Raw genomic sequence first — 23325 nt, 5'->3', positions numbered from 1 at the left:
AAGTTTGAGTTTAAAAAATTATATATTTTTCATTTGCACCCCACGATCAAAGGTGTTGAAAGTTTTGACATACATTACTACATTAGGTAGAAGTACTACATACTTCTATTGTTTTAAAATACTTTATAAAATACTGTAGAAGTTCAAGATAACCAGAATTTCCATTTAGTAAGATTTGTTTAGTCATTCAAACTATGAAGAAAAACATATGGACCAAACTAGAATATGTTTTATATTTTACACTCTTCAAAATGAGCACCTCTTTGAACATCTCTGCTGGATTTTCTCAGTCAGCTTTATGAGGTAGAGTCTCCTGGAATTCAGGCTTTCAGTTAACAGCTGTGCTGAACCCATCAAGAGTTAATTACTTGAATTTCTTGTCTCTTAATGTAAAGTTTGAGAGCATCAGTTAAAGTAAAGTAGTGAAGAGGTAGAGTTACAGCTATACAGTGAATAGTGAATATATTAATTTATATTTATAATATATTTATTATAGTGAACATTATAATGATGAAACTGGCACTCATCAGCCCCCCCCCCCCCAGATAAGAGTATCTTAATGCTTCTTCACAGAGTAAGTTACTACATGATTCATCACTTCTCTATTCATTTACTATGTAGGATAATAATTATATATATTTGTATTTAGATGTTTTACGCAGCACCACTTGCTGCCTCTGGTACGTGTATTTTTTCCGTAACACCGAAGCCTCAGTGCAACAAGTCTAAACCTGAGTTTAAAGGCTTTGAATGTATGGATGTTAGCGAATTAGCGTGGACCCGGGCCATGTAAAAGCTCTTGTTATCCTGAGAGATTTAAAATCTCTGTTTGCAAAACACGTTGGTAATCCCGCTGCGGCGCAGGCCGTAATCTGATCAGGCACTCTGGAAACGTGCAGCGGCGGCGGTGGCGGCGGATGATGCCACCGGGTTTACGCCAGTGCTTTAAGGCCAGAGAGGAGCTGCTGTTGAGTGTTTTTTGTGGAGTTTTATGTGCTAAATTTTGTTGCAGTTTGTCTGAGAATCGTACCATTACAACTGCAATTAATAAAAAAAATTAATATATACTGCAGTAACTAGTGTTGTACGATATACTGATATTAGAAACTTTTAAAAGAAAAAACTACATTTATTTAGTACTCATACTCAACCCAATCACCACATAAATCTAACTTTATGATCAACTTTGCTCAATAACTCAAGAATGCCTCAACACATCAGTATAAATCATATATACGTCTAAAAAGATCTAGAGAGGAATGCTACCGTTCCGGTGAGGATCTGTGATTAATCCACTGTATAAAACACTCAATAATAATAATAATAATAATAATAATAATTTCACAAAGTTTCTGTGGCTGGTTTACTTCTGTATTTCTCAGTTTTTTTAGTTTTGAAGTACAATCCAGTGTCTGAGGAGAGCTCTGTGTCGTCTCTGAGTTCCCCACAGCTGTGTTCATGTTTACACATATAAACATGTGCTTCTACAAAGTGATTTGGATCGTTGATTCCAATTTACACTCGATTCCTGATCCGATTCACTTAATGAGTCGACACTCTACACTCTATAATCCATTGTGTTCCTCAAAGCATCCAAACAAACACCACACATGACATTTTCTTTAAAATGTTGCTCTCCTCTCGGACAGCTTATAGACAAAGTAAACTATCAAAGAAATTCCATAAACGACTTAAGTTACTTGAAATTAAGAGTATTTTTTAGGTTAGTTTAACACTGTTTTTAAGTTACTACATTATTCCTTATGTGTTCCTTCATAGTGATTGATAGATCACTTCACTATTCATTTACTGTGTAGGTTTATTTTTTTGGTAATGTATCTGATTGATTGACGTCTGTTTTGTTTTAACTGTATTTTTATTTTCTTAAACTTGTTGTCAATAATAGTGAAAGTGGTTTCACTCAACTCGATGTTTTACCACAACGCTCTAAACGTTTTTGTCCTGTCGCCCACACGCCATGAGTGTGTTCTACACTTAACCCCGTCCTCCCCCCAAATACCTGTAATACTTTTTGCAGTAATTGCTGACTGGATTTTTTGGGTCACGGCTACGCCCACGCTGACAACCGAGAATGTTTCCAGCATAGAGACGACCTGGGTCTGAAAACGCGCCAAAACATGGCGAGAGGAACTCCCAGCAACTTCTCCTGCAGGAGCGCGAGAGCAGGAAGCATGCCAAAGAAAATTCTGAGCGGTTCTCAACTGGTCTAGAAATGCTGGAAATGTTTGTTCTTGAGTTTGATCACTCAAGGTGGTTGTTGCTACTGGCGGGCTGTTCCTTCACTCGTTCATAGGGCTGAGTATCATTTAACATTTTGGTACCACTTTAAAATAAGACTACCTTTATAAAGGGTTTATGAGTGGTTTATAAAGGAGATTATTAATGGTTATTAATTGGGCTGCAAATACTTTAAAACTCATTAATAAGCAGTTAAAACATAAATAACAACACCATGTTTTACTTATTTATTTTTTGGATAATTAAGGTCTTAATTTGTCTTAAATTTGCTGTAGGTATTACATTTTTAGATGGTGCATTTAATGCCAGTGAGAAAGCACATACTAACATTAGCAGCAAGTTAGCGGAGAGCTAGCTGACATTAGCGGTGAGCTAGCTAACATGCTAACGTGTTCTGCATCACAATGGAAAAAAAAATTATAAAGAAAATTGATAACAAATGGGAAACGTTAAGTTTTAATTTCCAATGCAATAAATTATTTTCTACTTAAGTTATGATTAAATTTTTGGGCCTTAAATTTTACCTACCTTTATAAAAGGTTTATGAATGGTTTATAAAGGAGATTACTAATGGTTATTAATTGGGATGCAAATACTTTAAAACTCATCAGGAGAGCGAGACAGTGAGCGAGAGCACCTGATGGACTTCAGCACAGTGACGGTGTGCCTTCAATTTGAAGGAGAGTGTGGATGAATCTTTAGAAGTAAACTCCGACTTTAGAGTACTTCGACATGTTTACCTCACTGTTTGTGCTCTGTGTTTGCCATATTTATGTGTGTTTCATGCAAAGTATCAAAAATGATTATTATTATTATTTATTTTTTTTAGATCTTTCAATACTCTTTAGTACCGAGACATTTCCATCGGTGCCTTTTTGGTATCAGATTTCGATACCCAGCCCTACTCGTTTCTTTGCCACCCCTCCCTCCCCTTTGTGTCAACACCTGCAGCCGACTGTAGCAGAATGTTGAGGAAAACAAGTAGAAGAAGAAGAATGCACCAGTGCTTTATTGCTTAACAAACATTGCGTTGCGTTTCTGCGAATGGCGCTGACCTTTCCAGCGGATAAACGCGGTTACCCAGCCTGAATCTGCTGCCATTTAAACGGCGGTGTGCACCGCTGGCTTCTGTAGGGGCCTTGGACCTCGCTTTTTGATCTCATTATGAAATGCAAATAGCCAGCAACCTAAACAGATCAAAGGTTGCTTCCACCATTGGGCAGCCGGCAGAGGAATTGGGCGCCTGGGGCGCTTCGCTATTTTTCTATTAAGTGATTTGGGTAGCTGCTGCACCCCTCCTGGGCATTATTTACTTTGGAGATAGTGTTCCTGCTCGCGAGTGGTAACTGAACGAGCCGAGCCGCCGCTCCCGCTCCCGCCGCCGCCGCCTCCTGCAGCCGTTATTTAAATGTGTGGCGGCCGTTAGCGGCGGGGACGTTAGCGGCATCGGCGCCGGCTCAGGTAAGAGTGTTTTCCTTGCGCTATCTCTCGGCCCAAGCTTGAGTTCTGCCAGACTTTTTTTTTTTTGATGTAAAATCGCCCGATTCCGATTCCCTCCATCTGCTCCTCCAGCCTGTATCATCATTATGCCGTTAAGCAAGCATTTAAATTTTAAACGCTCCTCTGATATTGAATTATTCAGTAGGTGAGATACAGTACATATTTGGAGGGAGCCCCAGATTTATTTATTTATTTATTTAAATATTTATTTATATATTTATTTATTTACTCGCTCGCTCGCCCAAAAAATATGGTCACTTCACAGAACATCAGATCCAGTCCTGTGAAATCTGCTGCAGGATTATTAGCTTCTGTGGTCTGTTTGAATATTTTTAGTGCGGCAGCTTCTCCCGGCGCTCCCCTCGCTCTCTATCCAGATTGCTTTTAATTGTGGCAGCAGAAGTGGCGGCGGCCGTGTCGGTGGTGGGAGTGGTGGCGGTGATTCACGCCGTGCCGGTTTGATCCTGCCGCGAGACGGCTCCGGTGTCAGGAAGCTCCCGCCTGGTCTCCCGCCCACCAGCCTCACCTTGCCCCATCCCACTCGCGCCCTGCGCCCGCTCAGAGTGGGTGGGCAGCGAACTGAAAGCTGACGAGCGCCAGGTAGACCTGGCACCGGCACAGAGCTTTCTGAGCTTTCCGCGCAGCGGAGTGAAGAAACCCACATGGGTGAGGCTAAAACGGGCTGATGTTGTAGATCAGCTTCCTCTGCAGTCGTGTTTCTCTGTGTTTGACGGTGACATCGGTGCATCTCTCACACTGTTAAAGACCTCGATCAGACACAGAATTAACTTTTTTACTCCATCTGACACGGAAAGAATCAGATATTTGAAACAGTAGACAGTGAAGAATACATTTGTACGTACCATTGAGGATGTCTTTCTTCTGGAATTCCCTTTTTTCATAGCCTCTTTTCTACAGAGCAGTGCACACTAGCTAACTAAACGCAAAATAAATAGAGAACTTTAGTGTTTCAATGCAGCTACTGGCCTCGTCCAACGCCACGCTATCAATTTTGCCAACCAGGGTCATTCAACATTGCCAACGCTCTCAATGTAAGCATGCTGGCGACTTTAAGCCGTCTGTTTTTTTCTAGCTTACCTTGCTGAGAAAAAAAAAGCAGTTCCCATCAGGTTTGTAAGTGTTGCGTGTCCTGCACCATATGAACATCCCTAATGGCATTGCATAACGAGATATACAGTATAGGTAGGTAGGTAGGCAGGTAGCTTATATAACATGGATCAACAATAGCATTGTCCATTCTTCTTGATTCATCAAAAAGTACAAACATTTCTTGCAACCGTAGTCATGTAGTGTGTTGCATTTTTTTTAATGAACATGTGAATCATATTAGTATGTTAATGTGTTTTTGGAGCAACCATAAAGAATGTAGCAGTGTAGCTTAATTCTAAAGACTGCTATATGAACATAACAAAGAGGAAAATAATTTTTTTTAAGAGTTTAGGCCATTTAGGGTATAGTCTAGGCCATTGTTAAGGCCATCGTTTACACCATTGTTAAGGATATCGTTAAGGCAATCATTAAGGCTATAGTCTAGGCCATCGTTAAGGCTATAGTCTAGGCCATCGTTAAGGCTATAGTCTAGGTCATTGTTAAGGCAATCATTAAGGCTATAGTCTAGGCCATCATTAAGGCTTTAGTCTAGGCCATCATTAAGGCTTTAGTCTAGGCCATCATTAAGGCTATAGTCAAGGCCATTGTTAAGGCAATCATTAAGGATATAGTCTAGGGCATCGTTAAGGCCATTTTTAAGGATATATTCTAGGCCATTGTTATCGTTAAGGATATAGTCTAGGCCATTGTTAAGGCAATCATTAAGGATATAGTCTAGGTTATCGTTAAGGCCATTTTTAAGGATATATTCTAGGCCATTGTTATCGTTAAGGATATAGTCTAGGCCAGTGGTTCCCAACCTTTTTCTTCAGGGACCCATATTTTTTACCATTGTAAGCTTTGGTGACCCAACAAAACCCCCCCCCCCTCCAAATGTAAAAGATGTAAGTGTATAATTGGGTTGGGGTGGGGGGGGTGGGGGGGGGTTTAGAAATGACAAATAAAAACTGAAAAAAAGGAAAAATTGATACATAAAACATAAGGAATTTTTATCTTATGAAGAAAAAAATTATTAGATCAATAAAATAATACAACTATTTAAAATGAATAAAAAATAATTTATATAAAATAAAAACAAACAAACAAAAAAAAAAGAATATCAGTTTCAGTTTCAGTTTCAAATCAGTAAAACAGCTCACCAAAACCTCAACCTGTCCAAATATTGGACAATAATTGATTAACTTTAGAGGCCCTCACTCATTTTCATTTATTTAACTAAACTTTTTATATTCTTATATTATTATATTATTATATTCAGCCTCGTGCTGAATTCAGCTCCGCGCTGCCGGAGAGAGCGCCCGCGCGCGCGCCAGAGAGAGAGAGAGAGAGAGACAGAGAGAGCGCAGCGCGGCGAATTTTGCTTACCCTAGACTATATATAGTATTAATATTAAACCCCTTAAAATCAAGAGGGCTTCGCGACCCATCGTGGATCTTTGGCGACCCATAGGTTGGGTCGCGACCCATAGGTTGGGAACCACTGGTCTAGGCCATTAAGGCAATCATTAAGGATATAGTCTAGGGCATTGTTAAGGCAATCATTAAGGATATAGTCTAGGGCATCGTTAAGGCCATTGTTAAAGATAAATTCTAGGCCATTGTTATCGTTAAGGATATAGTCTAGGGCATCGTTAAGGCTATAGTCTAGGCCATTTTTAAGGATATATTCTAGGCCATTGTTATCGTTAAGGATATAGTCTAGACCATTGTTAATGATATAGTCTAAGCCATCGTTTAGGCCTCATGGCATCATTAACAATGTTTAGGCCATCTTGGACACCATCAATATTTACTCCCATCGTTTGCGGACATCGTTTAAGACAGCGTTTATGTAGTTGTGTATGTTATTTTCCCAACCTCTGCTTGATTGATGTCAGAAACAATGAATTTGGTTGTTGTTACTTGTAACTTGTGAACTGTTAACTGGTTTTATGTAAAGGAAATAGACGTGTCTTCATCGTATGAGAATAACTGTTCACTGTGACCTAAAAAATACCTAAAATGAGCAGAGGTTTGTTTTCCACACAGTTGCTAGGCATCGATCATTTGTTGCCATTGACGGATTCAGGCTCATCTTGGTGTGTTAATGAGGTCTGCTGAACAGTCGATACCTGACGCAGAGCTGTGAACGCTCAAACTTTCGTTATTGTGTCACTGAACTGAATCAGTACATACAGCGGTGTTTCCCAGCCGCATTCGGGAGGCCTGTCTGACTCATATCACCAGTTACACTTTTATACATCCCTAAACTGCACTGTACTGTACGTCACACCAGGTCTGTGACTGGGATTGCTGATTATCTCAGAATTACATCAGTGTAGATACGCAATCATACAAAAAAATGCTTAGGCCTTTCTGGCATTCCCTGGTTCACAGTATAAGATGTTTAAACTTTTAACCAATGTTAAATACCTGAGAAACCGTTCACAAAGGCCTTTTTTTACCCAATTTTATGTCTTTAATTGTTGCAAGTTATCAGAGAACTCTGTAACTATTAAAAGTAGAAGTTCTTTCCTTCAAACTCAGAATCTTGGAAACTGGAGAAAAAAACTGCTACAGGAAGACGTCTGGCTGACCCACATGGAAACAGCAGCTTTAGCCTTTAGCTCAGATTAACATGATTAAGGACTGAGTCTCAGTTTCAGCAGAGAAAAAAATAAACTAGGACTAAAACTAAATTGAGAAATTGTTGCTGGTTTGACTGCTTTATTTCGATGCTATATATCCATAATATATTGCAAGCAAAAACGATACTAATATATGGCAATATCGATATTTTGTCCCAAACCCACTGCTGATAGATTCTGTCTGCATGTTAAATATTGTGATAAAGCTACTACTACTGTGAAAATAGCTTTAATTAGTGTGATATATTCTGTCAATATTCTACATACACTGTGGGCAGTGGCTTTTATTCTGTTTATTAGAAGTGGGCGATATTGCCCTAAAATAATATCACGTTATTTCATGGTATTCTCATATTTCACATTTTTTTTAATAACAATTCTTTTGGCGATATGATAAAACACTGGATTAAAAAAATGTATATTTCATGTAAAATTAAAATTACATTTTATTATTGCATACTATGTGATGTGATATAATACGATATATAGCACACCTCTAACTGAGATATTAGAAAATACAATAATTTTATCAGATTTGTAACAGAAGTCAATGATCCAGAATATCATGATACTAATAATAATAATGCACTCCTCCAAATATCTCCATATATCCAGGATTAAAGTAAAATAAATGATACTGGACAGATATAATCTGTCTCTAGTAGATATATAAAGAGAAATGAGAACAGTGTGAATTGGTACACACCTACTGTGTTATATTGATTTCAGAATTATATTGTATTGAAGTAAATAAAGTTCACAAATTATCTTGCTCTACTTTTATTCCATATTTTCCGTCTCTAATTGGTGGTGGTGTTGAGGTTATGGATTGTGTATTAAATCGCTCAGTTTATCGCGCTCTGTAATGTGGGATGGTTTAGAGGGCAGGCTGGGGGGGTTACTGAGCTGCTGAGGTTTATGGAGGTGGAGGGAGGTGGAGGGATGAGGTGGAGGAGGTGAAGAAGTGCAGGATATGTATATGGCTTTTCCAGAAGGCCGCTGGCTCCTTCGTAGCCTGAGATCATCACCTCCAATAAGCCGTGCCCTCGCTTTAGTCTCGGACCCGTCAGATCCGCGGCGCTGGAGACGCGCTCAGTTAGAGGGAGGTCAGCCTTTCAGCGTACTTAAAATTATGAACTGCGAGGAATCTGAGGAACTCTAAAAACAACCCATAAAAACTGGAAATATCATTAGCTGCTCCTCAACGTCTACTGTGCAGGATAATAAAGGCTCTACCGCCTCGCTCACGCAGCTCAAACAACGTCGTATTGAAGTATTGAATCTATATTTCGTATTTTGGTATATTTAAATTACATTTATCTGACTTTTAGGTAACAAATAAAAAAATATGTAATGTAATTTCTAAATTAGAAGTTGGACTGATGTACATTTTCCAGTTCCGTTCTGATTCACAAATGCTAATACTGATGGACAGTCTAATACAAGAAATATTTCATTAAATATTTTTTGTTGTTGATAAAAGTGTGTTTAAAGAAGAAATCTAGGCATCAACCCTATCCTAAATCAGCTCGTTTGATTTTACTTCTATAAACTACAGACAACATTTCTCCCAAATTCCAAATAAAAATGTTCTCATTTAGAGCATTTATTTACAGAAAATGACTGAAAAGGAGAAATGACTGGTTTTTAATCACAGTTTTCATTTCATGCATCTTGTCATCATGTTCTCCTCCTCCACCAGTCTTACACACTGCTTTTGGATAACTTTATGCTGCTTTACTCCTGGTGTAAAAATTCAAGCAGTTCAGTTTGGTGGTTTGATGGTTTGTGATTATCCGTCTTCCTCTTGATTATATTCCAGAGGTTTTTAATTTGGTAGAATCAAGGAAAAACATTATTTTCACTTATGATAACCTGTATATGCTGATATATAGTTCTCTGATATCATCGTACATTCCTATTAATGTTATATTAACTTTATTGCCAAAAGTATTCGTTAACCCATCTCAAGGTTACATGGTTTCCTTTGTCGACGGTGCACAAAATAATCAAGATAATCGATCAGTTAACAAGCCATCTGACACTGTAGCTAACCTCCCTGGACGTGGACGGAGGAGAAAATTAATAAAAGAGTTTATATGACCGAGCATCTCGCCAAACGCAACGCAACGCAATGCAGTGTGATACAGGCGTGCGAATACTCTCTGCTTTTGGCAATATAGCGCAGATTAAATTTCTGTTGTTTTGTTTAAATTGACTCTGGCTTAACGTCTGTCTTTCTGTCTTCCTGCTCCTCTTTTTCTTCCGTCGTCAGTAAATTGCTTTCTTTTATTTAAGACACTTGTTTTTGGTTCGCAGCGTCTTCGTTTCCTCTGCGCTCGTTCTGAGAATACAATTTATTTGGGAATTCTTCAGCAGTAGGGCATGAATTCCATTAAGCTAAACAAGTCAGCGGCTCGGCTCGTTTGAGGAGGACGCCCATCTCTTGGTTAATTGAGGCTGGGAAAGGCCTGAGCATGGCCTGCCTCTCCACGCCGCCGTGATTTAGCCCCGAGAGAGGGAGGCGGTGAGCCATGATGAATTTCTGCATGCTATAAATAGACCTGGCCCTTGGAATCTGCCTTTAACTCCGAATCTGCCCTGTTAAATCCTCTTACACCGGCCTGGCCTGTCTGTAGCCGCCATTAGCGCAGGTTTGAGGAGAAAAAGTATATTAAAAAAGGCATTTTTAGAATTTTTTAGGTTTCTAAATTTTAAGGTTTAGTATCTGTGTTCATAGAAATAGAAATAGAGCTGCATAATATATCGTTCCTGAATAGATATCACCGTGTACATACATGCAAGTATACGTCACATTGCAGGACATTTCAATGTTTTGCAGAATGCTAAATTATTAACATAAAAAAAACTATTTGCAGCTTAAAACAAGACATGTTTATTCCTACTACTGTCAGAAACCTGTAAATAACTCTCTTATTTGGCAGTGATTTTACTTACTTATTTTATATATACAGATCTGAAAAACAATGAGAGCACTTAAAAATGATGAGTTTCTTTGTTTTTATCAAATTAAAAACCTCTGGAATATAATCAAGAGGAAGATGGATGATCACAAACCATCAAACCACCAAACTGAACTGCTTGAATTAATTTTGCACCAGGAGTAAAGCAGCATAAAGTTATCCAAAAGCAGTGTGTAAGACTGGTGGAGGAGAACACGATGCCAAGATGCATGAAAAAAACTGATTAAAAACCAGGATTATTCCACCAAATATTGATTATTTCTGAACTTTTAAAACTTTATGAATATGAACTTGTTTTCTTTGCATTATTTGAGGTCTGAAAGCAAATACATTTTCTGTAAACAAATGCTCTAAATGAGAATATATTTATTTGTAATTTGGGAGAAATGTTGTCTGTAGTTTATAGAATAAAACAACAATGTTCATTTTACTCAAACATAAACCTATAAATAGTAAAATCAGAGAAGCTGATTCAGAAGTGCTCTCCATTTTTTTTTACTTCCTCTTTGTTTGGTTTTAATGAATGGTGTGTCTGAGGGATTTCTCCGTTATTCTCCTGGTCTTTGTTTGTAAATTAATTATATATTAATTATATATTTCCCTAATTGAAGTGGTCCTCTCTCCCTGAAGATCTCCTCTCCTCGGTTTCAGCACTGTGTGCTAATTTATCAGATCTTCTATCGTACTTTTTATTATTAGCTTCCTTCTTTCTTTATTTTTTGGAAACGGAGGGAAAAAGGTGCAGAGCTAATTAGCGGAGGCGGCTGGTTGGTTGGTTGGCAGTAAAGGGAAATGGAAGAGGAGACGGTGTGAACCAGACTGAAGCTAAAAAGCCCTCAGATACTGTTTCACTTCACCCCCATCAGGGTCAGCAGAGGTCAGCTACACTTATATACTGCAGTGAGGAATAGGGGTGGGACGATGTATCGATATTGCGATTATATCACGATATAATCTCATATCTTCTCATAATCTGGATTCGAACATTACTCAAATATTCACTATTCACTGTATACCTGTAACTCTACCTCTTCACTACTTTACTTTAACTGATGCTCTCAAACACTTTATTAAGAGACAAGAAATTCAAGTAATTAACTCTTGATGAGTTCAGCACAGCTGTTAACTGAAAGCCTGAATTCCAGGAGACTCTACCTCATAAAACTGACTGAGATGTGTAAAATGAAAATGATACGATATATCACAATTCTGTGTGTCATAATGTATCGTTTGCACTAATATTGGCAAAAATAATCACAACATAAAAAAAAATCCATGATGTGATATTGTGATATTCTTAAAAGCAGTGTATGTTGTATTGTTTTGCTGTTTAATGTATTTACGTTTAATTGTTCGTTTGCAGTTTATATACAGCACTAAATATGCTGTTTTTTTGTGTAAATTTAAATAACTTATGAAATAGACAAGCCTTAATCTATATTTCCTCAATATTGCAATAAATTCTTATTATTCTGGGGCTGCAGCTGTGAAATATTTTAATAGTCATTTGATTAATCAGTTAATCAGATTAAACATAATTTTGCTTGGGTAAAGATCAATTATAAATACACAGAAGAAAATAAGAGCTTTTGTTTCTTAAATTCTTTTTGTATTTAGCAACAAACTGTAATTTCTAGTTTAAAAACATTTCCAATTGCTGACACAAATATAAATAAATAAAACACCAATTGAAGTAAATAAATATTTATCAATACTAAAAGTTTATCAATTCGACAGATGTTTAGATTTATGTTTGTTTCTACTGAATGTATAAAACGCTCATATTTGTACAAAATAACATTTTACTGGTTAAACAAAACTTATATTTAGTTTTTTCAGTAATATATTCTTGACATTTAATAAAAAAAAGCTTTTTTTTCATATCACCAAGAATATTGTTAGTGAAAAAAAAAAAAAAACAAATACCAAAAAAAAAAATACCAAAAAATATTGTGATATTATATAAGTGCCTTATCGCCCAGCTCTAATCAGAATATAGATTTTTTTTGCCCTGCCCGTAGTGTATACGTTTTCTAAAGCAGATTTTCTTCTCTTGATATTTGTGTAGTGAGGATCTGCTTAAATCCAGACAGCGAAGCTGCAATGCATGATGGGTAACAATGAGAATGCTCAAACGGCTGCAATGTTTCGTCAATTTTTATGCCTCTCTGACATGGTTTTAGCAGACAGGAGCTGTAGACAGAGTGGCACCACGTGTGTGTGAGTGTGTGAGAGTGTGTGTTTGTGCCATACAGTGTGTGCGTACAGTGTGTGTGTGTGTGAACAGTGTGTGCGTACAGTGTGTGTGTGTGTGTGTGCGTACAGTGTGTGCGTACAGTGTGTGTGTGTGTGAACAGTGTGTGCGTACAGTGTGTGTGAACAGTGTGTGCGTACAGTGTGTGTGTGTGTGAACAGTGTGTGCGTACAGTGTGTGTGTGTGTGTGTCACTACTGGTATGGCTGGGCGCCTGGGGGCTCCATGCGGAGTTCCCTCAGCAGAGCCGGTGCTGATCCGCGGTGCCGCTGCTCTCTGGGTTTTGGGTGAGTGCGGCTCGTCGGCGCTGGTGGCGGGATTTCTGAAGCCTAATGAGTTGGCAGCGGGTTTTTTGGAAGCTGCAGCAGCAGCAGCTCGTCGTATATCTGCAGAGTCAAACACCCCGGAGCTCTGAGACGCCGAGAGGAGAGATATGATCCCTCTGCTGGAGAGGCCTCTGCAGAAATCCATCATTTTACACTTTATTTTCACTCTATTATTCTCCTTTTCTCTCTTTACTCCACCGAAACCCTTCATGTGTTTAATTAGCTAGCAGCAGCGCTAGCAATACAGTAGCTGTGGCGCTAGCAGTAGCTTCACATTCTGCACATTGCTTGGTTGAGTTTTAAGGCGGCGCTCTGGGACTGAAACCCGAGAGCCTGAGGCCTGCTGTCCTTACTGGGGTCACCTGTCTGTCTGAACAGTCTGCTGATGTGTGGTGGATGGTGGAGCTGCATGATAAGAAAAAAATAAAATAGCATACTGTGCATATATTGAATATTTTGCCATATATTTGGCCTGTTTTGTACTTTTGGGTGTTTTACACGACAAGCCTGGACACCTTCTACTAATTACATTACATTACATTACATTACATTACATTTGGCAGACGCTTTTGTCCAAAGCGACTTACAATAATGAAGTGCAAATAATAGAAGAGGTTAAGTACAAAAATAATAGAAGTTAAAAATAAAGCATCATAGATAGGGCCTTAAGGAGGTCAGAGGGAAATAATGGGATAGAGGAGTAGAGAAGAGGAAGAAGGAGATGAGGTTAGAAGTAGTTAGTGTGTTAGAGGTGTTAGGAGAGTAAGTGCTCTTTGAAGAGCTCTGTCTTCAGGAGTTTATTAAAGATAGTGAGAGATTCTCCTGATCTGGTAGTGGAAGGTAGTTTGTTCCACCATTGGGGAACTCTGTATGAGAACAGTCTGGATTGCTTTGTGTGAATGTTTGTTTGGTAAAGCGAGGCGACGTTCATTGGAGGAGCGCAGCGGCCGGGAGGTAGCGTAAGCCTTCAGGAGTGAGTGCAGGTAGGAAGGAGCCTGTTCTGACATCACCTTGTAGGCGATTGTTAGCACTTTGAATTTGATGCGAGCATCAACTGGTAGCCAGTGGAGCTCAATGAGCAGCGGGGTGACATGTGCCCATTTTGGTTGGTTGAAGACCAAACGTGCTGCTGCATTCTGAATCATCTGTAGTGGTTTTACTATACAGGCCGGGAGGTCAGTTAGCAGGGCATTGCAGTAGTCGAGGCGTGAGATTACCACAGCTTGTACCAGGAGTTGGGTGGCCTGTTGCGTCAGAAACGGTCGAATTTTTCCGATGTTGTAAAGCGCAAAGCGGCAGGGTCGAGCAACTGAGGCCACATGGTGCGTGAAGAGAAGCTGGTCATCAACCATGACACCCAGGTTCCTCGCAACCTTTGTCGGTGAGAGAGAGAGAGAGAGTCGATGGTTATGGCAAAGTTGTGTTGAATAGAAGGTTTTGCTGGTATGACTAGAAGTTCAGTCTTTGAGAGGTTTAGTTGGAGGTGATGTTCCTTCATCCATGCGGATATGTCTGAGAGACACTGTGATATCCGTGCAGAGATTGAGTGATCATCTGGTGAGAACGACAGGTATAGCTGAGTGTCGTCAGCAAAGCAGTGGTAGGAAAAACCATGTGAGCGGATAACCCGACCTAGAGAGGTGGTGTATATTGAGAAGAGAAGAGGTCCCAGTACCGAACCCTGGGGAACCCCAGTGGGTAACGAGTGGGCTGGGGACAGCCGTCCTTGCCATGACACCCTGAACGAGCGCCCAGTGAGGTACGATCTGAACCATGACAGCGCATTGTCTGAGATCCCCATGTTCGAGAGTATAGTTAGGAGGAAGTCGTGGTTGACCGTGTCGAAGGCGGCCGAGAGGTCCAGCAGAATGAGCACTGAGGACTGTCCTGCAGCTCTAGCAGTTTTCAACGCTTCTGTCACAGACAACAGAGCCGTCTCAGTAGAGTGTCCTTTCTTGAAACCAGATTGGTTCTGGTCCAGGAGGTCATTTTGGGTGAGGAAGCCAGAGACTTGATTGAGAGCTGCTCTTTCTAATGTTTTAGAAAGAAAAGGCAGTAGTGAGACCGGTCTGTAGTTATCAACCTGGGCGGGGTTGAGAGAAGGCTTTTTAAGCAGTGGTGTGACCTGTGCTTGTTTAAAAGCAGTCGGGAACACACCAGATGTTAAAGAGGCATTGATCGTGTGAGTGATAGCCGGAATGATTGCAGGTGCGATGGTTTGCAGAAGGTCTGAAGGGATTGGGTCAAGTGGACACGTAGTAGGACGGCTACGCGTTAGGAGAGCCAGTGTCTCGTTCTCAGTGAGAGGAGTGAACGAGGAGAAAGTGACGCCTTCGGTAGAGGGATACCGGGCAGCAGAGCATGATGTAGGACTGCTACTGCTACAATGACACCAATGATTTAAGTAGTTAACTAACCTTTCGATTATTTGTTTGATTAGTCGATTAGTCGTGAATATTTTTATCATGTCCTTGTTAAGACAGCTAAACATTTAGACCTTTAAAATAAATTCTGCAGTACATTTTAATAGTTTGACACATCTATATTAAACTAAAAATAATATAGTTTATTATAGGAAACTTTCACATAGGCTGGATGTTATTTTCAGAAGATTCTAGGATAGTTGTATCATTTTTCGTACTATAAGGCGCACTTAAAATTGCTTAAATTTCCCCCAAAATCATCAGTGCGTCTTATAATCCGGTGCTCCTTATGTTTGAATTTTACCAGTCAGGTATTAAGGAGCAGTAAAGTCATTCTGCTGAAGTACAGAGTTATACAGGAGTTTCTGCTTAGTTCTCTAGCAATATTAGCATTAGTCGCTAACCTTGATAAGTGCTAGGTCTTTCAGAGGTCATTCAGAGGTATGTTATTATTGGCCTGTAGCCTGCTGCTAACCCTGGCTAGCACTTCTGGAGCATTAACTATAGCATGAGCCGCTAAACACTAGCTCTTCCGCTGTTCAGAGCCACAAATCTAGCTTACTGTATAATAAACAGCACTTGTTAAATCTGTATGAGTCGTCTAAAATGTTTTTGTTTTTTCTATTAGAATTTAGTTTTTTTTTTTACTTAGCTTAGCTTAGCTTTACACTGCTGAAAAAGAAAAAAAAATGTATGGCCTTATGTATGAAAATAGATCAAACTGTAGAGTATTTATGTGTTAGAGTAGTTAACTGTGTTTAATGTTTGCGTTTAATGGACACAGGACTGCTGTTCTCACGCGCTGCAAGTCCCACCCACTTTGAAATCTCATTGGCCTACTAAGCATGAGGAGAGGCCAATCAGGATGCTCAGGATTTATAACTCACACTGTGTGTCTGTCTTACTCTCTCGCCCTTTTTACCCTTTTATGCACTCTCTTTTTCCATCACACATTAACAACACGTTGCCGATGAAATTCTGCATCTACAGTTTTTTTGTCGCCGTTGCCGATTACGCAGACTAACCATTGCAGCCTTACTTTTTAACATTGAGGAGAATGATCAGGTCCAGGTTGTTAAATGATGGTTTGTATGTTTTAATGCTTGTATGTTTCTGATGCTGATGTCTGTAAATGCCTAAACAATAGAGCATCACATCACGTAAAACATCAGTAGCCGCCAACCTGCTGCTGTCCTTCTCTGGGAGTATTGACAGACGCAGCCCTCCACCCCCCTCCCATCATTCAGGCTAAATTGCGGGTCATTGCAGTTACGGATATGACACATGAATTCCACGCTTTTGATTGGCCCATTTGTCAATGTCAGAGTGTCGGCGTTGTAAATGCTGTGCTCTTTTTTCCTCCTGTCTGAATTACGGAACAGAAATTCCTGTTTGTAGGAGAGAGAGAGCGGTGATGAGGATCTGCAGCAGGAGCTTACATAAGCAGAAACGCCTTCAGACCTTCTGAAGGTGAAGACTCTGAAAACCGTCAGCTTTCTGTGGGTCATTCTGACACACTGACTGTGCTGAGTCTCATCCGTCTAGACAGACAGAGAGAGAGAGAGAGAAATACATATGTATATATCGAAAGAGAGAAATAGCAATGCTCATTGCTATCTTACACTTTGAAATAGCAACAGAGCTTCTGAATATATCTACACTGATGGGCGTGGTGTTCTGGAAATGAGGTGTGTTCAGGTACATTTCTGGAGTTTTGCTTGTTTATCTTGGTAACAGAAAACACAGGAGCTCCACTGACTGAATACAACCTAGACAGACGCCAACAGCTATCTCGGTAACACAGGCGCTGTGCCGAGCCGAGCGTACACCCCCACTTATTACACACACATGAACACACAGCAGCACAAACCCAACTTTTACATCAACAATAAACAGAATAGTAAATAAAATAACATTGCTGTTCCCGTAAATGAGCTGCTGGAGCTCCTTCACAGCGTCAACCAGCAGCTCAGTTTCCTCTGCTGAGAAGAGTTTGTTGAACACGTCCAGGTAGCTGCACCGTTACAATAGCAATCCGCCAAAGTCAGAGCTCATCTGACTCTTAAAGAGAATGATGAGCAAGAGACGCTCTGATTGGTTAGTTTATTTCACGTTAATCATACCCATAATTAACAGAATAAGTACATGACTTTTGGTGTACTTTTACTGTCGTTATGATGGCAAAGACACACTGACACGTGTCTCTAAAGTTGACGCTAAAATAAAATAAGGATCAGACATATACAGAAAGAAAGAGGGAGAGATAGAGAAAGATAGAGAGAGTTAAAGAGAGAGAGAGAGAGAGAGTGGTAGAGCGACGCTGCTGTTGGCTGGCTGCTCTGTAGCCTCTCTGTGCTGGTTATCTGGTCCAGCTGGCCGCGAGGCCGTAGCCTGTAACCGGCGGCTAATTGCCTCTGAATTAGAGAATTAATGCTGGCATGTCGGGGCCGGAGAGGACGAGCGGGGGGACGAGGCGGGGCAGGGGGGTGTCTGGCCTCTCTTCACCTCCACTATGTATTATTTAAGGGTCACTGTACTCGACAGTTCTGCATTAACTTTGCTAATGGACTGTATAGAAGGGTTTGACTCCCTTTTAAATCAGAGCTAACCCCAATACAGATCTCTCAGCTCAGGGATTTTTATTTTAGTTTTATTTTTTATTTCTCCATAAATCTTTATCTATACTTTTATCTATACTTTTTTCTACTTTTAAAAGTAGAGTTATTGATAATGTAGTGCAGTCGAAAACTGTAAAATGTATTGAAGTATCGATATTTTGTCTCAACTCGATAGAAAAAGTAGAGATATCAATAATGTACTGAAAATAAAAACCATATAATATATTGCAGTATAGATATTTTGTCCCCTCCTTTTAAAAGTAGGGGTATCGATAATGTACTGCAAACAAAACCTATACAATATATTGCTATATCGTAATTTTTCCCCACCTCATAACCTGGATTAGAACATTACTCAAATATTCACTATTCACTGTATACCTGTAACTCTGCCTCTTCACTACTTTACTTTAACTGATGCTCTCAAACTTTACATTAAGAGACAAGAAATTCAAGTAATTAACTCTTGATGAGTTCAGCACAGCTGTTAACTGAAAGCCTGAATTCCAGGAGACTCTACCTCATAAAACTGACTGAGAAAATCCAGCAGAGATGTTCAAAACTGATCATCTAAACGATATAAAACATATTCTGGTTTGGATGTTAGGTGAAGGTTCGGTGGATGTTAGGTGAAGGTTAGGTGAAGGTTCGTTGGACGTTCGGTGGACGTTTGTTGGACGTTCGGTGAAGGTTCGGTGGAGGTTAGGTGGACGTTTGTTGGACGTTTGGTGGACGTTAGGTGGATGTTAGGTGAAGGTTTGTTGGATGTTAGGTGAAGGTTTGGTGGATGTTAGGTGAAGGTTCGGTGGACGTTTGGTGGATGTTAGGTGAAGGTTCGGTGGACGTTAGGTGGATGTTAGGTGAAGGTTGGGTGGACGTTAGGTGGATGTTAGGTGAAGGTTCGTTGGACGTTTGGTGGATGTTAGGTGAAGGTTCGGTGGACGTTAGGTGGATGTTAGGTGAAGGTTCGGTGGACGTTAGGTGGATGTTAGGTGAAGGTTCGTTGGATGTTATGTGAAGGTTTGGTGGATGTTAGGTGAAGGTTCGGTGGACGATTGGTGGATGTTAGGTGAAGGTTTGGTGGATGTTAGGTGAAGGTTTGGTGGATGTTAGGTGAAGGTTCGGTGGACGTTAGGTGGATGTTAGGTGAAGGTTCGGTGGACGTTTGGTGGATGTTAGGTGAAGGTTCGGTGGACGTTTGGTGGATGTTAGGTGAAGGTTTGGTGGATGTTAGGTGAAGGTTTGGTGGATGTTAGGTGAAGGTTCGGTGGACGTTTGGTGGATGTTAGGTGAAGGTTTGGTGGATGTTAGGTGAAGGTTTGGTGGATGTTAGGTGAAGGTTCAGTGGACGTTTGGTGGATGTTAGGTGAAGGTTTGGTGGATGTTAGGTGACGGTTCGGTGGACGTTAGGTGAAGGTTCGGTGGACGTTAGGTGGATGTTAGGTGAAGGTTCGGTGGACGTTTGGTGGATGTTAGTTGAAGGTTTGGTGGATGTTAGGTGATGGTTCGGTGGACGTTAGGTGGATGTTAGGTGAAGGTTTGGTGGATGTTAGGTGAAGGTTTGGTGGATGTTAGGTGAAGGTTCAGTGGACGTTTGGTGGATGTTAGGTGAAGGTTTGGTGGATGTTAGGTGACGGTTCGGTGGACGTTAGGTGAAGGTTCGGTGGACGTTAGGTGGATGTTAGGTGAAGGTTCGGTGGACGTTTGGTGGATGTTAGTTGAAGGTTTGGTGGATGTTAGGTGATGGTTCGGTGGACGTTAGGTGGATGTTAGGTGAAGGCTCGGTGGACGTTTGGTGGATGTTAGGTGAAGGTTTGGTGGATGTTAGGTGACGGTTCGGTGGACGTTAGGTGGATGTTAGGTGAAGGTTCGGTGGACGTTAGGTGGATGTTAGGGTGCCGAGGGCTTTCTGAGAGGCTGGTTGCGGTGCTGTGGGACAGATGTGTGTTGGGTATAACCGTGTGCGGAGCGGAGTGGGCCGGTTCTGAGCGGGTTGGAGAGATTTTTGGCTGCATTGTGAGGATTGGAGTTGGATTGTCACCCCTGCTCCCCTCATTAGCTCCGCTGGCTGTAATAGTGGTTATTGACTGGATGGGGCTTTAAGCACCTGTAAGATTAATGGAAGCCTCCCAGCTGCACGGCACGAGTGCCGGCCCGGCGCCGCCGCCGACGAGCCTCTTCTGCATGTGCTTCACCTGCCACTCGTCCGTAGTGGCTGTTCCAAAACTCTGTTTTCCCGCTGACCTGCAGTATTTACGCCTGCTCCCCGATTGCTGGCTGTTAAAAGTAGCGGTTCAAGAGCGAAAGGTCCTGTTGGAGCGCGAATGCATGCGCGAGTGTGTGTGCGAATGCCTGCGAATTGTGAGAGTATTAATGCTAATGGCTTTGTCTTAATGCAGCCTTTAAACCTGCGTTTAGCTCCTGGCACACGTCTACATCAAATACAGCTGCTGCAGTTACGACACGTCACGCTCCACTTTAGTTTCATACTAAATATTTGTTGATTTGCTGAAATGTTTCTCTTTTTTTTCCGTTTTTTATTTTATACTAAATCAGTGTCTTGGTAAGTTTTTGTTTAAGAAGTAGACAAACGTTTATCAATTTTGTTTAGATTCTATTGAATGTATGAAACTTTGTATACTAAATCAAACTCATTTAAATAAAAATATTAATTTTGTTGGCCAAATTCAGTTTTTTCATATTTCCAACAATATTGTTGTGACAAAAACAAACTGTAATATTGTGTTATTATTTTAGGACCACGCGTTAATGAGGCGTGTTGATTAAAGGGTAGTTTAATTCATTTGTTAGTTGGTTTGTTTGTTTGATTAAGGTTAGTTTGTTTATTAGTTTGTTAGTTGGTTTGTTTGTTTAGTTTGGGTTAGTTTTTTGTTTTAGTTTGTTAGTTAATTTGTTTGTTATTTTCTTAGTTAGTTTTGTTTGATTTGGGTTAGTTTGTTCGTTTTAGTTTTTTGGTCAATTTGTTTCATTTAGGTTCTTTTTTTAGTTTATTACTTTGTTAGTTGATTTGTTTGATTTGGGTTAGTTTGTTAGTTTATTACTGTGTTACTTAATTTGCTTGTTAGTTTTGTTTGATTAGGGTTAGTTTATTTTATTAGTTTGTTGTGTTTGTTTGGTTTGGGTTATTTTTTTTGTTTTATTTGCTTTGTTTGTTTGATTATGGTTAGTTTTTTAGTTTGTTTGTATGTTTGGTTTGATTAGGGTTAGTTAGTTATTGTGAGATATCCTGTGACCCCCAGCCCTAATTAATCTCTGAGTGTTTTAGTTGTTTTTTGGTTTTGCTGAGATGTCGGCGCGTTTGGCACGGCTAGGCTAATTGAACCTCACCCTGCCGCACCGTGAGTCCTGACTGCTGGGTAATTATCCTCTCTGTGACGCGGTGTGGTAAACTCACAGACTGTAATTCAACGTAGTTCTGACTGTAAATGTGATATTGAAGCCCTCTTTTTATATATATATTTATATGTATTAACTGTGGTGTCAGCAAGCGTTTTGATTGTTTGTAATTGAGGTCTTTACGCTGATGTCATCAAATCACTGTTCACATGACATTGATTGAAATTGAGGTGACCTGTGTTCATTTTCACCACTCTGCTGGTTTTCTGTGCTTCAGGTAATTTATAGTAATTCAGAATAATGTTTGCTATTGGGATCATGATTATTTATTACTGTAAATGCTTATTATTATTAAACAATATTATTCTTTAAATATTAAAGGGGACATATTATGAAAAAAAATATTCTAATTAATTTGGTTGATTTTTTGAGTTGTTGGTTGGTTTGTTGGTTGTTTTTTGTTTATTAGTTAAAACTCACTTTTTGTGCGGATTTGTATATATATATTTTCTTTTGGGTCTCGACTGCTACTATAAACACTCCAGTGTTAGGGTGGTGTTGAGGCGATGTTGAGACAGGATTGATGTGATGCTGATTAGATGTTGATATGCAAGTGATGTTGAGACTAAATTGAGGCAATGTTGGGGAAGCATCGGGGTTGTGTTGAGGTAAAGCTGAGGCAGGATGTTTGATTCGATATTGAGGCGATGTTGAGAATGTTGAGGTGATGTTGCGGTGATGTTCAGGCTGTGCTGAGGCTGTGTTGAGACGATGTTGAGGCTGTGTTAAGACGATGTTGAGGCGATGTTGAGGTAGCATTGTGGTGATGCTGAGACTGTTGAGGTGATGTTGTGGTGATGCTGAGGCTGCGTTGAGACGGTGTTGAGGCTGTGTTAAGACGATGTTGAGGCGATGTTGAGGTAGCATTGTGGTGATGTTGAGACTGCATTGAGACGATGTTGAGACTGTTGAGGTAGCGTTGAGGCGATGTTGAGGTAGCATTGTGGTGATGCTGAGACTGTTGAGGTGATGTTGTGGTGATGCTGAGGCTGCGTTAAGACGATGTTGAGGCTGTGTTAAGATGATGTTGAGGCTGCGTTGTGGTGATGCTGAAGCTGCGTTGAGGCGATGTTGAGGCTGTGTTGAGGCATTGAGATTGTGTTGAGGAGTGTTTTCTTCAGGCCGCTGTGCTCTGAGCTGGTAATTAAGTGAAGGGACTGACAAACGGCTCTCATCAGATCGCTGGACTGGAACTGAGAGCAGGCGAAGGCTTTCAGGGAGGATAAACTGCGACATGTCTCTTCAACTCCAATCTTCCTCATAACCTCCACACACTCTCCTGTACTGCGTACGCTGCTGCCACGTCCCCGTCCCCGTCTCCCGCTTCCCCAGCGAGACGTCCCCAATTCTGCTGCCCTGATTCGGCCTTTTTGACTCGTTGTGCAACTTAAGAAGCTGACAGTCTGATATTTTGCAGTAGCTGGAAACATCAGAATGAACATACACTCGTCAGAGAAAGCTTTCGGCTCATAAATGCACAGAAAAATTGATTTTTTGGTTTGTTATGGCTACTGCACCTGCGCAGATCACCACACTTTGGGCATAAGTAGCAAGCTGATTGGCTGCCTCTATTTTTGTCGGAACTTTTCCATATCCATAAACGAGCACAACTATTACGTAACGTACGTTACGAGAAATTCCTATCCCAAATTCATACGGCAGTCTATAACACATCACTTGTTTTGACGTTAGTTACTGTGCAGCTTATCTGGTTATCTCTTGTTAGCGTTTCTAAGCTTTTCTATATGAGTTGAAGCTTGTTGAAGCTACATTTTGTGATTGTATTTG

General features: G+C 40.3%; 1 protein-coding gene and 2 long non-coding RNA genes across 5 annotated transcripts in view; 2 read left to right on the top strand and 1 right to left on the bottom strand.

The window, feature by feature from the left end:
* The window catches only part of LOC125787508 (uncharacterized), an 87028-nt gene extending 68294 nt beyond the window's left edge, over positions 1 to 18734 (bottom strand). The window contains exon 1 of the long non-coding RNA XR_007429403.1: positions 18459 to 18734. This is a non-coding gene — a long non-coding RNA (uncharacterized LOC125787508). The remainder of the gene's footprint in view (positions 1 to 18458) is intronic.
* The window catches only part of foxj3 (forkhead box J3), a 155435-nt gene that overhangs the window by 56827 nt on the left and 75283 nt on the right, over positions 1 to 23325 (top strand). The window lies entirely within an intron of this gene.
* On the top strand, positions 18787 to 20977 carry LOC125787512 (uncharacterized). 3 transcript variants are annotated; one of them, XR_007429410.1, is made up of 4 exons: positions 18821 to 18964; positions 19196 to 19239; positions 19273 to 19415; positions 19988 to 20977. It is a non-coding gene; the product is annotated as an uncharacterized LOC125787512 (long non-coding RNA). The 3 variants fall into 3 exon arrangements; XR_007429411.1 differs by lacking the exon at positions 19196 to 19239 and having other exon boundaries at positions 18787 to 18953; positions 19988 to 20976; XR_007429409.1 differs by having other exon boundaries at positions 19196 to 19415.

The sequence above is a fragment of the Astyanax mexicanus genome, chromosome 24 (genome assembly GCF_023375975.1).
Source record: "Astyanax mexicanus isolate ESR-SI-001 chromosome 24, AstMex3_surface, whole genome shotgun sequence".
Classification (NCBI taxonomy): Eukaryota; Metazoa; Chordata; class Actinopteri; order Characiformes; family Acestrorhamphidae; genus Astyanax; species Astyanax mexicanus.
Note: the sequence above shows the minus strand (reverse complement) of the source record. Positions and strands in the feature narration are given on the sequence as shown.